At 48.4% G+C, this 13,595-nt stretch overlaps 1 protein-coding gene across 4 annotated transcripts in view; it reads left to right on the top strand.

Moving 5' to 3' along the window:
• The first annotated feature begins 941 nt into the window (after positions 1 to 941).
• Positions 942 to 13,595, top strand: part of HPCAL1 (hippocalcin like 1) — a 64,515-nt gene continuing 51,861 nt past the window's right edge. The window contains exon 1 of one of the 4 annotated variants that reach the window (XM_032747201.3): positions 942 to 1,239. The gene's annotated coding sequence lies outside the window, so the exon portion shown is untranslated. 4 annotated transcript variants of the gene reach the window in all.

Raw genomic sequence — 13,595 nt, 5'->3', positions numbered from 1 at the left:
AGGCACAGTGACAACTACATTAAATTCTCCATATATTTTTGACTGGAAACTATGATGGGCAGGAGCTGGGAGAGGGCAGGTGGGGAGTAATATCCTAACAGGAAGATTCACTTCGTGCTACATGCCTTATTTCTGAGCAATGCTTCCAATCACCTCCCTCAGAAGCAGATTAGCATAAATCCCTAAATCCCCTCCATTTTGTGATGGGGTACGGGGAGAGGCTCTGCAACTTCATGTCTTGCACAGAACGCTGAGCGAAGGGTGGGCGCCCGTCTCTAGCGAGAGGGATGGCACCCGTCCAGACCCAGCCGACGGCACCAAGTTCACTGTGCCGCTCTCCACACTGCTGGGGGCCCCTGCCGAAACGGGATGGGGGCACTGTTGTGGCAGGGAGCTCGTCCCATTGCCCTGTTCAGAGGGAAGCGTGGGGTCCGTGTGCTGGGAGGCGGCTGCGCTCGCTTCCAGCAGCCGCTCCAAGCGGATGCTGCTGCCGCCGTCCTCCCTCCGTCCCGTCAGCCGCTCTACGGGATACGTGCGAGGCCGGGGGCGAGCTGGGGCCGCGGGAGACGTCCCTGTCCGGCGTTTTCAGGATAAAAACCACAAATAAGGGAAAAAAAAAAAAAAGAAAGAAAGAAAAGAAGGTGTGTGTAGGGGGGTGTTTTAAAACCCTCCAACATAAAAAATCAGAACTTTTCCCGCCCCGTTCCCCTGCCCGCGGTGCCGGAGGGCCGGCAGCGAGCGCCAGCGGGGCGGGGGCAGCTCCCCGCGGGCGCGCAGCCCTGCGGAGCCGCCTCTCCGCGCTGTACCCCGGCCCCGCACTTCCTGCCCGCGGCGGCGGCCCCGGCGGGGCCGGGCAGGGCGATACCAAGTGTCCGGCGGGCGGGAGCGGCGGCGGCGGGCGGCCCCTGCGCGGGGCTCGGCGCTGCGCACGCCGCGGGGCGGCCGCGGAGCGGCGGTGCGGTGCGCTCCGCCCCCCGGCGCGCCCGCTGCCCCGCCGGGGAAGTTGCGCTCTGTCCCTCGCTCTCCCTGGTCCCTCGGCGACGGCTCCTTCCTCCCCCTCCCTCCCTCCAATGCGCCTCCCGCTCATTTCCTCTTTTCCTCCCCGCTCGCCGCCGCTCCGCAGGCGCGCGGCTCGCCCGGGCGCCGCCGCGGAGTTGTAGCTCCCAGGAAGCCGCCGCGCCCCCGCGCAGCCGCCGCCGCTGCTTCCAGGCCGCCCCGGGACCCCGCTCCGCCGGCCGGGTAAGACACCGGGGCTGCTTCGCCGCTGCCCGCGGAGCCGCGCGGAAAATTCGGTAGGGCTGCGGGAGGTCTGCGCGCTCTCTCCTGCCGCGGCGACTGTCGGAGAGCGAAGGTGGAGGGAAGGGAGAGATTCCTGGCTTTTGGCGGGGGTATTTTCGGGAGAGAGGGCTCAAAACGTCCTGTCTGGATCGTGGGCGCGGGGCGCTCCGCGCATCTCTTACATCCCCGCGGGGCGCGGAGCGGGGCGGCTGCTCCCTTCGCCGCCGGGAGATGCGGAGCGGATCCGGGCGCCCTCTTCGCGTCCGGGGGATGCGAGCGGATCCCCCCTCTACCGCCGCGGGGCTGCGGTGCCAGCGCTCGCCTCGCCCCGAGCGGAGGGAATTGCCAGCGTTTCCCCTGCCCTCAGAAAACCCCGAGCCGGGTGTATCTGTGTCCTTGTACGTCTGTGGGTGTACGGATATCTGTGCATCTGTGTGTGCGTATCCCCGGGCAGCCCGCGTGTGTGTTCGGCTGTGTGTGAGCCTCTCCGATGGTGAGGGGCGTTTCGCAGCTCTGCTTTATGGTGGTTAATGGTTTACCCGGAGAAGTTCCCGACGCATGAATGTTGCAGGGCCCTTTGAGTGAACTCCTACAGACCCGGACTTCCTATTGCCAGCCTTCCCAATCGGCCTTTAAAAGTGCTGGCGTTTGCCTTTGGTGAGTTGGCTTTTTTGTCTGTCTCCTCTCCTGAGAGATGTCTGGGGCTGTGCTGGAGGCCGGATGGCTGCGGCCAAGGTCGCCCCAGTTCCCTGGAAGCCGGGCAAGGGGGGACACCCTGCTCCTGTGAGGTTGTGGCAGCAAGGGCATCTGCCAGCTGTGGTTTGCATCAGGCTGCTGGGGGACCTGCTGGAGCACATGGCTCCAGCACACACTAGCTGCTGAAGTAGGGAAAATTGCAAGAAATAAGAAATAAAATAAGGCAAGTGTGTTTACAAGAAAGTTTCTATGTAAATAAGTTCCTGCTTGGTTTGGGAAAAGGTCATCTAATGCATCATCAGGAACGAAAGGTTTGCTGATAAAAACAGCTGGTTGCTCAGTAGGTCTGTGTCTCCTGCTCATAGCTGGGTGATTTATACCTACGTGACAAAATCCTGAGCTTTTTCACAGGAATACTTGTAGTCAAGCCCTGTAGATGAGCATCATTCTGTAATCCCATTCGCAAGTAAAAATCTGGTAGGAAGATCAAATTTTTCTCTGTGGGAAGAAGAAAGGAGGAAACAATCACTCCCTCCCCAAAATATTTTCCGTTTTTCCTAATGGGAGCCATTTGTCGTAATTTCAGGTTCAAAAGCTTCTCTTGCCTGAGATGAAATTTGAGCAAAGACTGGGGGACTATTTCAGCAGCTAGTGATATCATGCTGTCAATGCTGGGGTCCACCAGCATTGCTGGGTACTTCTGGCCAGGGAGCAGAGCCTGGAGGAGCCTCAGCACTTGTTCTAGGGCCGAATATCTACCTCACTCTTCGAGTATCTACCTCGAGTATCTATCCTCAACTCTTCTCAGGTGCTTGGATTGGGAACCCTTTGATTCGGGTGAATGGATCTTAGAGCTGAGTGTGTTTGCCTTCATGTAGTGTGTGGTGCTTGGGGAAGAAGGCAGATCTTCTCACATTTTCCTTAAGTTTGGTGAGGAGGCACTGGCCAGCCAGCAGGACACGTATCACCTTGTCCTCACCCCTATTCTCTGCATTTCTTTGTTTCTTGCCTTTCTCTGTGTAGAGGTGGAAGTGTAGGAAACTGAGAGGAAAAAATGGGTGCCACTACAGAGTGGCTGTTGCAACACTGTCAGGAGCTCTGCTGAGGAGTCAGCTCTGCTGGCAAAAAAAGTGCTTTTGTTGGCATGGCTTAGTCTGTTCAGGGAATTGCTACAGTGCTGGAGTGGGGTTTGCTCTTGCAGCTGGCTGCTTGCACCGGCAGGAACTTGTGTAGACAAACCTTTCTAGCTCTCAGATGAGGCTGCCACTCTGTTGGTGCAGGCAATGCTTTGCTCACTGCATGTTGCAGCTGGCACTGTGGTGCCCCCATTCTACCACCCGAGCTCATGGGCATGGAAGTAACATGGGGAGATGAGGCTAGAGATTAATTTGTAGCCTAAGCAACATTAAACTTGGATTATGACTCCACAAAAAAAAAAAAAAAAAAAAGTAATCTGGGTTTATAAATGTTGCAATTAAAAATCCACATGCAACGTGGGTTTGGTTTTTTTTTTTTTTTTACAAGCAAGGTAACATTCTTCTGAGTGTTGATTACTTCGACATGGGGAAGACAAGAATGCTAGTAGACCAAGGGGGCAGTGTGGATTAAAATTCTATATCATTGGGTTTCTTACTTCCTTTTAGTGACGTTAAACTGTAAGCAATGATGTTGCACTGTTTGCACATGCAAAATGCACTGATACTCATGAGAGGAGGATCTCACACTTTCCAAAGAACTGCTGGAATTTCCTTCAAGCATGACTTTTAGGTCAGATTCAGGAAAAAATGAAATGTGTTTTCTAGTTACCGGAAGAAATACAGACTCTTCTTTTTAAATTTGTTTTCTGTCATGTTCCTAGGCTTTTTTATATGTGGGATCAATTTCCTTGTTCATTATCTGTGTTAGGAAATTGTTTGTGTCCAGCATCTGCATCTTCATTGAGCTTAATTTGGATACAAGTTAAATTTCTTTTGGCAAGAGGTTTATCTTACATTGTGTTGACTGTGTTACTGTATTGTGTGTGATCCTACCCATGGATAATGAAAAGATTTGCTTTTGCAAAATTGTTGAAGTTTAGCTTTCATGAACAGAAATTGTTTTCAATCAGTGCCTAAAAATTCCATTGTTCCAATAATCCTCTACCAGATGGAGAGTATAAGAAATGCAAACAGTTATCTTCACTACATCAGTCTTTTGCTGTATAAGAGGTTCCACAAGTCGGGGTTTTTTGCTAACCTGCTAATTAACCCCTTGATTTCTGCATTTCTCAATTTACCCAGATAGATATCCTCTGCATGTTGTCAAGCTCTGCCAGCAGAATAATTGTGAATCCTTGAACTGTGGGGGCAAATACTCCATGAGGAGTTCCTTACTTTACCTCTCAGAGTCTTTCAGTGGATAGGAGAGAATTTTCATCTGACTCTCCTGGAAATGTGACCTTTCTGGAAGTCTGGTATTGCTTAATGACTGGGAGACCCACAGGGTCCACCGCAGGATATATTATACATTCTCCTGCTCTGATTGTGCTGGAATAGAAGGCAGGAGCTGGAGGGGGGGAGGGCAGATCAGTCTTGTAATCTAAGAAATATTGCAGTTCTTCTGGATTGCACTGCATGAAAGATGCCTTTATTATTATTAAGAAATGCTGCTTATCATTTGCACAGTAGGTTTGTAGATACGTGTGAGTAACTAGTGTGAAAGAAACAACTTAGGTTGTTTCAGCGTTTCTTGTCCTGCAGGTGTGTATCTTTTTAAAATCAAAAAGAGTAGCAAGTAGTTTAAGGAATTCTCCCTGGTGATCAATGTTAGTTGAGATACTTGGAAACCCATGCCAAGCAGCATTCTGTTCAAAAGATGCCAGCTACAACCTGGCCAGCCTTTTTCTTCCCTTGTAGGTGATGTATTTCCCAGTGATTGAGCTGCCTGTCTGAAGGGGCATAGTCCACTTGAAAAAGTAGCGAGAAAACTTAGACATAGCTGTAGTTGCACACACTTCAGGCATCAGCTTTTGAGACCTTCTGCCAGTTTTTTTTGTGACTCCTTCAAATATATTCTAACAGTTTTTTCTTTTTCTGCCCTCTGTTTTTAAAGGAAATCAGCCTGCCTGATGGGGTAGAGTGCAGCTGCATAACTGCATGTTTAACAGCTGGGGGGGGGGGGGGGAAAGCATGCTTGCTAGTATTTCAGTTGCTGTGATCTTAATGCATTCAGAGGGGTGTTTAAGCTGATGGCTTCCCTTTAAATATCCACTTGGGTTGGAAAATACCGGATTGGTGACAGAGACTTCAAGGGTGGAAGGCATGGCTTGCACCTACAGCGATACTTGCTGAAAAACAGGCGTACTAAGATCCTGATATGTTTGCCAAGAGCAACAGCTAAACTTGGGCAGCTGGTTTAGCAATTAAATCATGTTTTTGTTTTGGACAATGGGTTTATCATAATGAATTAGCCGGTGGACAAGTCAGAGTGGCAAAGGGGTTTGTTTTTGATTCCCCAACCATGCAGCATACCTGCTTCGGGCACGTACTTCCCAGCAATGGAGGTGCAAGAAGCATTTCACACAAATTGTCTGGGAGTGGGAGCGTGTACACTTGTGTGTCCCTTGTGTGTAAACTCCAGATTCTTGTAGTCTTTTGAAAATAAAAATGTGATGGATGGTATAGCTTGGGCATGGAATAAGGAAATACATAGTGCCTTGTGCTTAGAAGTTGGCGTGTGGCTCATGCAAAGTCATTTTAGAATAGTCGGGGGCGGCGGTGGGAGGAGGGAGGAAAAGAAATGCCTTGAGGGGGCTGGGAGCCAGCGCGGGGGCGTGCTGCAGGCCGTCCTCGCCAGCCTTCCGCGCTTCTCACTCACCTCTGCTCCGCACAGCCTGGCCTCGCTCTGCAGAAAGGAGCTTCTACTTGCTCGGAGGTAGCAGGAATTTTTTTCAGGTTCCTTTTTTTTCTTCCAAAAGGGCATTATGAGCAGGATGCTCTGTTCTTGGCAGCTTGCCCACTGTGTGAGGGGAGAAAGCTCTTTGGTCTGGTCACAATGCAGATAGCCACTGTCAAAGCCAGTTAGCATATGCAGGGTATCCTTTCCTTTTTCTCTTAAATAAAGCTTTTTTTTTTTTTTAATTTAGCAGGCAAATTTTGTTTCTCCAAATAAATCACTTTCTCTTTCTTAAAACTTATCTGGGGAAAGTTTCTTTGTAGGGCAGTTTGGGGTTGCTGCATGAAAGCTGCCTAGTGTGTGAGAGGAGAGTGGGAGTTCCATGGAAAGATGTTGTGGGTGCATAACCATTAGCACCAACTTTGGTTATGAAATGTGTGTTCAAAAATTAAAAGCAACCAAACTTCACAGTGCTTAGGAAAGGGCCTAGAAGTAACATCTGTTCAGTATGTTAGAAGACGCTTGAAAACTCAGTATGTCCCTTGCCAGAGCTGAAGGGAAGGCAGAAGCTTGAAGCCTAGTCTTGGGAGCAGGGGCCTGGCAGGTGCTGCCTGGCCAGTGGGTGTCACAGGCAGCTGCCTTTCATCATCTGCAGAGTGATCAAAGTGCTGTCCTGGAACAAGCTGGGGTGTCTGCTTTTCCTTCTAGTTTCTATCCAATTCAAGGTTCTTTTTCAACAGTCAGTACCCCTGTGTGGCCCTCTCTGGTCTCACTTCTGTGTTATCCATCCTCCTAAAGCTCTTGTACTGAGAGAGCTGGAGTCACTGTACAGGGGCAGGGGGAAAGAAAGTGGGATCAGTATAAAGCCCTCCATGGTTTGTCACCACGATTTTTGCTGGGCTGATTTTTATTGCTCTTGAGCTCATGTATGTCAGCTTTGCTTCTGGAAGGCTTTCCAGAAAAAGGGTGCTCCTGTGTGTCAGAGTTTATTAAAGGAGGCACTTATGCCAAATAAAACGTGGGTTGAAAACACAGATATTTGACAGTTGCAGAATAACATGTGTTTCTGAAAGTCAGAACCATTTAAATGGGAATGAGCACGTGCTTGTGTCCAGCCTCTCTGGTGGCTTTGTACAATGAACCCTAGATGGCTGCATCCAGGTGGAGGATGGCAGACCAAGACCACCCGTGATGTAAGAAGCCAGATTTCCCCAAATCCCATGGCAAATTATTTCCCTTGGCTTAGGCTTGATATGAAACAAACAGGCTGAAATCAGTTGTGGGAGACCTTTTCATTTCAGGTGGTTCCCCTGCTCGTCGGCTGGGGATGGTTCACTGGGTGCTGCACCCTCGGTGATGTCTGAAGCCCCTTCTCTGGATGTCTAGAGTTTGGTCACTGCATATGCCTGTCCCCCCAGGGAACACCATGTGAGCCTGAGGTGCTGTGATCTTCCATGCCAGCCTTGTCCCAGGAGCAGCAGCTCTGCCAGGACCAGTCAGGGTTTCTTCTACGGTTGTCAGAAGATGCATCAAAAGATATTTTTTTTTAATGGAAATTAGATTTCATTCCAGCTGAGGGTAATTGAAGCAGTGGTAATGGTCTGAAAGTAAATGAGATTCAGCTCTGTAGACTGCAGCCTCAACTTTCTGTTCTGCTGGTGTCACGCTTCTTAAAATGGCATTCATTCCTAAATCTGGCCCTAAAGCTCTGTGACAAAGAGCTGTGTTTGTCTCAGGAGATAGGAAAAATCATACTTTAATTCATTCTCTAGCCCTCATCTCCTATTTTCTTAAGGATTCCCTGAACCTGCAGGCTGAATTTCCCAGCCAGGTTTGTCCCCATGGGAAGCCTTCTGACCTGGTGGGATTTGCAAGGGAGCAAAGAATCCGTCTTGCCCTGTTCAGATGGAACAGCCCTCCAAAGCAGCTTGCAGTTTCAGGCTGAATAATCTGTGACTCCTGCAATGCTTCTTTGGCAGTCACAAAGAAGACAGGAATCTTTGCAGGGGAAAATTCCATTGCTGACACCTGCCAAGGTACCACTGGACTGTCCAGAATGGGGGATGGATGCAATTGCTAAACCTGTCACAGGTGGGGATCTCCCTGTCTCTCTTCTAACAAAATGTCTTGCTATCCATGGGGTTTGCCAGATCTGGTCTGTTCAGTCACACCAACTGTGATTTCTCTTCTCTCAGGTCTTCTGGTGTTTGACTGTGTCTTTTGTGGCCCCTGCTGAGGGCTGTTGGCAGGCTGTTTATATGGGGTGTGCTTCCCAGAAGTCCTGTCCCTTAAGTAAGGCACACTGTTCTGAACTGATAGCACCAGAAACAGCTGAATTTACTGAATGCTTGCTTTTATGGGTGTAATTCAGAATGCACAGTTTGGAAATGAAGGTGCACTTGCTGGCCATTTTCAGAGCTCTGATTTGTTGCAGAACATATTCAAGGATGATCTTCCTCAGATTTGGCTGAGCCATCACCTTCTGAACACCAGGGTCTTCACAGCCAGGTGTTGGTTATTCCCATTTGTTTTGGGACATTTTGAATTAGCTGTGCTGGGCTTTGTTTTCAGATGTTTAATGCCCACTGCTGGTGCTGGTGTCTTCTATGTATCACTAATGGGTTTGATGGCTTTTAATGCTTAGTGGGAAGACACGTTTCTAACAAAAATGCTCTGCACTGATTGCTCAGTTCCAGGAAAGCATTGCAAAAACATCTTGGTGGAAGTTTTGATACCATTAAGATGTATGCATGCAAAAGTCCAGGCTGACTATTGAATATTAATGGCTCCTCAGGGGTTTGTGAGAAGTGTGCCTTGAGGTGGAGTAGCCTTAGACAGACTGTGGCACGTGAGTACCATGAGGGGTTTAACACTGTGCCTGTGGCTTTCCACACCAGCACACTCCTGTGTCGTGCCCAGTGTTGGAACGCAGCAGGGCCTGAGGAAGATGTGCAGGTGCTGGGGCAGAGCAGTGCCATAGGCTGAGCTACTCAGTGCCAGCCAGCACTGCCTTGTCTCTCTGTGACCATGGCATCCCTGTGCCAGGTTTGGTGTCTCCCCAGCCTGTGGCTGTGTGCTGTGGGGCTTGCAGGGTGCCAGTTTGTCATCGCTTGTCTCCTCTGCACCCCATCTCATTTCACTGCCCACATCTAGCCACAGAGCTGCCAGGCTCCTGCTCGTGATACCAGCCTCCGTTTAAAGCCATTTCTTAACTGGCAGTCACAAGTGGCTGAAAGGAGAGGGGAAATTCCCTGACTGGAGTAGCAATGGTGACAGGTCTCAAAGACATTAAGATGGTCACTGTCAGACTTCTCCAGGAGACTGGGTTCTCACAGGTCATGGCTCCAACCGAGTAAAAAGATGAGGGGGCTTCCAGCATTGTTACCCAGGTGTCCCTGTGGCTCCTGAGGAGGCGTTTGCCCAGCTGTGTTCCAGAGAGCCCTGCTGCTGGCTGAACCCATCTGCTGCTGGCTGAACCCATCTGCACGTGCCCTGGTGTGCTGGGACAGACTGTGCCAAGCGAAATTATGGGCTGCAGGAGGGCTGCCTGTGAGGAAGTGGCAGCCTGTCCTGGCAGAACAGGGAAGACCCCTCAGCTTTGAAAAATCTTTGTCACCCCAGGTTGATATTTTACAGCCTCTGACACTGCAATTGATGTGTGCTGGAAATTTTGCACTTAATGTTGCTTTTCTAGCTCTCTGGAGGTTAACAAGACACTGGAGTATCTGGTTTTTGCTTCGCTTCCAAGGTGGTTTTCCCCTTATAAAGATGAGAGTGTGTAGATTTTTTTAAATTAATAAATGATCTGCCCAGGAGCACTGGTTTGGGATAAACTTAATTTAAATGCAGCTGCATATTCTGTAGCTGGAGTGTGGTTTTATGTAGCATAAAAGAGCCTCAATATGCAGAGAGGATTAAGGTTATGTGAGGCACTTTGGCTCTGGCATAACAGCTTATATCACTATAATTTGGGTTTTGAATTAATTGAGGTTTCATTCAGTCCTTGGAAAGTTTTTGAACTATTTCAACTGTTGATCTCTTCTGTCCTTCCATCTGGTATCTTAGCTAATATACATTGCAGTCTGCTGTAATAAAAGGCAGTTGACACTAGGTCCGGTGTAGCTGCTTAGCAAATCTTATTTTAGCAGATACCTCCCTTCCCGTGACCTTCCTCATTCATTCTATCACTCCCAAATCTTTTTTTGTGTAACTTGAATGTAATGTTTAGTTTAGAGCATCCTGTGAAGCAGGGAAATGCAACTCAAAAGGAGGCTAAAAAGGGGAAGAGACAAACTTCCTGGCCAATGAATGTGTAATTGCACAATTTAGTTAATTGTATTGGAAAAAAGTTTAAGAGGAAATAGGATAAATAAGTGGCACTGTTCTGTCCCCAGCTGCCTGTACTGTGTTTAGCTGAAGGCTGATTGCTAATGTGCAAGTCAGACCAGGCAGTATGTGGCATTTGTCAATAGTCTTCCTGGGGAAAAAACCCCAACATCTAAACAACTTTTTGATTCAGTAAGGGAAGTCAGGCGGGATGGGAGCCAAAACTGACATATAATGCAGAAATGCAATCTGGAAATTGGGGCAGGGGGAATTTCTTCTGCCTCCACCGAGATGAATCTGTTACAGAGCAGCCCATGATGTGTTTCCTGAAAGGCCTGGTTCGCATTCAGGTTTCTCCTTTGCAAAAGCTTCTTCTGGCTTCTGTTGAGTTCCCTGCTGTCTCCCTGAATCTGGCAGGGATCACTGCTTGTTATGATAATATCAGTCAGAGATAAGACTCTTGTACAGAAGGCTTCAGGCTGTCAATTATTTAACTACCAGTTGCAACTGTGTTCAGTAAATAAACCTTTGGGAATTCTCAGAATGGGGGTTTTAGAGGCGTGGAACAACAATTAGTCACTGTACACCTAAGCTGCTAGTGTAGGTGCTACCATTTTGGAGTCTGCTCCAAGTGTTTCTGTGCTATAAGGAGAGCTCCAGCAGAGCAGATATGCTATGAACCTATACAGGGCAGCACAGAGCATTTTCTAAAATCCCACAGGAAAAATCTAAGGCAATAGATGTATTCACTTGGTAGGATATCTGTGACTTCTGTGAGCCCAACTCTGATGTCTCACAGCTAAGGTGTGATGTTCCTGCTTGGGCAGGAGCATAAGTCACAGCCTTCCAGAGAAAGATGTTGGTCTTTTACTCACTTGAGAGTTTAATTTAAGCTCCCAGGTGAATATCTTGTGCTCTCAAAGACTTGTTGACTTACCTGATAGACTGATTGCCAAGGGAAACTGAAGGAAAGCAGGGCAGAGATTATACCACCATCCCTGCAACACCCAGCAGACCCACTCTCCTTTGTTTAAGCTGGGTTATGGTTTGTTTGTTTTGGGGGGTTTTGTTTGTTTGTTTTGTGTTTTTGGAATTGTTTTGATTTTTGTTTGGTTTTTTGATGGTACAATATGGGGTAATGGTTTTAAACCAAAAGAAAGTTGCCTTAGACTAGATGTAAGGAACAGTTTTTTACTGTGGGAGTGGTGAATCACAGACACAGGTTTCTCAGAGAGGTGATTGATGCCCCATCCCTGGGAAGATTCATGGTGACATTGGAAGGTGTTCTCAGCAACCTGATCTAGCTGAAGATGTCCCTGTGCATTGCAGGGGTGTTGGGCTGTATCACCTTTAAAGGTGCGTTCTAAGCCAAACTATTCTATGATTCTACCTCTACAATTCTTTGGGGTTTTTTCCCTGCTGAGGGGTGGACCTGGCTTTGCATTTCACTTCGCTGCTGCAGGTTATATTCATCAAGCAGTGTCAGGGTGACTTTGTGAACAGATGTAAGCACCAGTGATACAGCAACAGCCTTCAGGTTGTGAAAATTCATATTAAAAGGTTGTCTAAGTAAATTGCAGAAGGGAAACCCTGGAGGCAGAGAGCTGGCAGGAGTTGGACACCTGCTAAAAATGCAGGCTGCTTTACAGCATGTGAAATCAAAGCAGCCTGGGAGCCTGTTGAAGCTGTTCAGTCAATAGGTGTAGAAGGTGTTCCAAATAAGCAATCCATGGCCTCGAAGAATGTTTTGAACGTCTCCCTGTTGCTGTTTCCTGATACTGTCAGTGCTTGGTGTTGCCTCCATGCTCTGGTGTTATTACTATTATTGTAGTTACTGAGGGTGTTGCAAGCACACTGCTTAGGTGAAATGGTAATGGGAGAGGTGCCACTACAGAAATCTGAGACAGAAAAAGGAGGGCAGCAGTTTATGCTGTGGACACAGCATCAATCTTGCTCAGCAGTACCAGCCTCTCAGGTGATGCACAGTCCGAGGTGTTTCTGCACTGCAGCCACAGCAGGGCTGAACAGAGAAGAACACTTGAATTAGCTTTTACATTAGCCAGTGTCTAATTCCCTAACTGTAGCATCCTGGAGGTCAGGAAGGGCTGGAAAACCTGCCCAGCAGCCTGCGCTGGGCTGCGATGGCATCTGGGCTCTCTTGAGTCAGGTTGGCAGCGCTCTTGGGTAGTGACTGTCCTTTGGTGGCCTGAGTGAACTGACCAACAGCTCTGTTGGAATGTAGGGGCCTAGAGGCCTCTGCTTCTGCCAGGGAATTTCTTTCCTGGCATTGTGGGTTGAATCATATGCCGAGGTGGGCTCCAGGCATGGTGGCTTATAGGCCTGGTGTGAAAGATGGGGAGGAGAAGGGGGTGAGACGTGAGTGGGAAGAGACTGTGCATTAGAGGAAGGGGTTGGTGGACACACTCCAGAGCTGCTGGTCAGCCAGGAAAAGTGTTGGCATGGCTGTATGTGCTGTCTGGATGCATCCACAAGCATGTGCAGAAAATCAGCAAAGCTGAGGTGCAGTAGTGAGAGACCAGTGAGCCAGCTGGGGGAGACTGGAGGAAAGTTAGAGTAGAATAGAACAGTTCAGTTATAAAGATCCTACAATGGTCATTGAGTCCAACTGCAAAGCAACGGGACAATTAGTTCTTGAATGTCCGTGGAGTATTGCTACCCACACGTGAAGGGAACTGCAAAATTGTGTCCTACAAGCCTTCATCAGTTTGCATTTGCAAGAAAAAGATAAAAAAAACCACCCCAAATTTATAAAATAGCAGGGTCTACTTGAAAAAGAAATCACAAATAAGGGAGTGCAGAGACTTCATGTAGTCCTGGGAGTATCTCCACTGCTGCATGCGGCGTTTGCAGGCAGGTCACATTATCCACAAACGTGGCAATGTTAATAACAGTATTGATTTGTCTTAATGCAGTTATGAAAGCTGAACCTCGGAGGTGTGGGAGGGCTTTATTGGTAAATGGCATCAAGACTGATGAAGAATAGTATCACCCAAAGGGGAGCAAATGGAGGCTAGAACAGGGCAGGGTGAAATAAGACACTACAGGAAGAAAACCGACCACAGCATTTGAGGCTTCTCCATTCAGTAGAAAGAAATCTGCTTAAAATGTAATACCTATGATTCAAAGTAAAGGAATGGGGTTAAAATCACTTCGAAAAACAAGACAAAAGAAAAGTAAATGTGTCTGCAGTGCCTTTGGTACAAGCCAAGGCCTGTCCAAGGATTCTGCAGGACATGGCGGAGCTGCAATGCTTGTGGTGCAGGCAGGGGCGGGTGATATCTGACCCCTCAGAGGGAGTTTTAGCCCTGTCAGATCAAAATGTGTTCTGAAAAAATAATGTGTCACCTTGGTTTCTCAGGTCTCTCAATTAAGCCCTTTTTGTAAGGAGGCTCTTTTCACGT

This window comes from Taeniopygia guttata, chromosome 3, assembly GCF_048771995.1.
Source record: "Taeniopygia guttata chromosome 3, bTaeGut7.mat, whole genome shotgun sequence".
Lineage (NCBI taxonomy): Eukaryota > Metazoa > Chordata > Aves > Passeriformes > Estrildidae > Taeniopygia > Taeniopygia guttata.
Note: the sequence above shows the minus strand (reverse complement) of the source record. Positions and strands in the feature narration are given on the sequence as shown.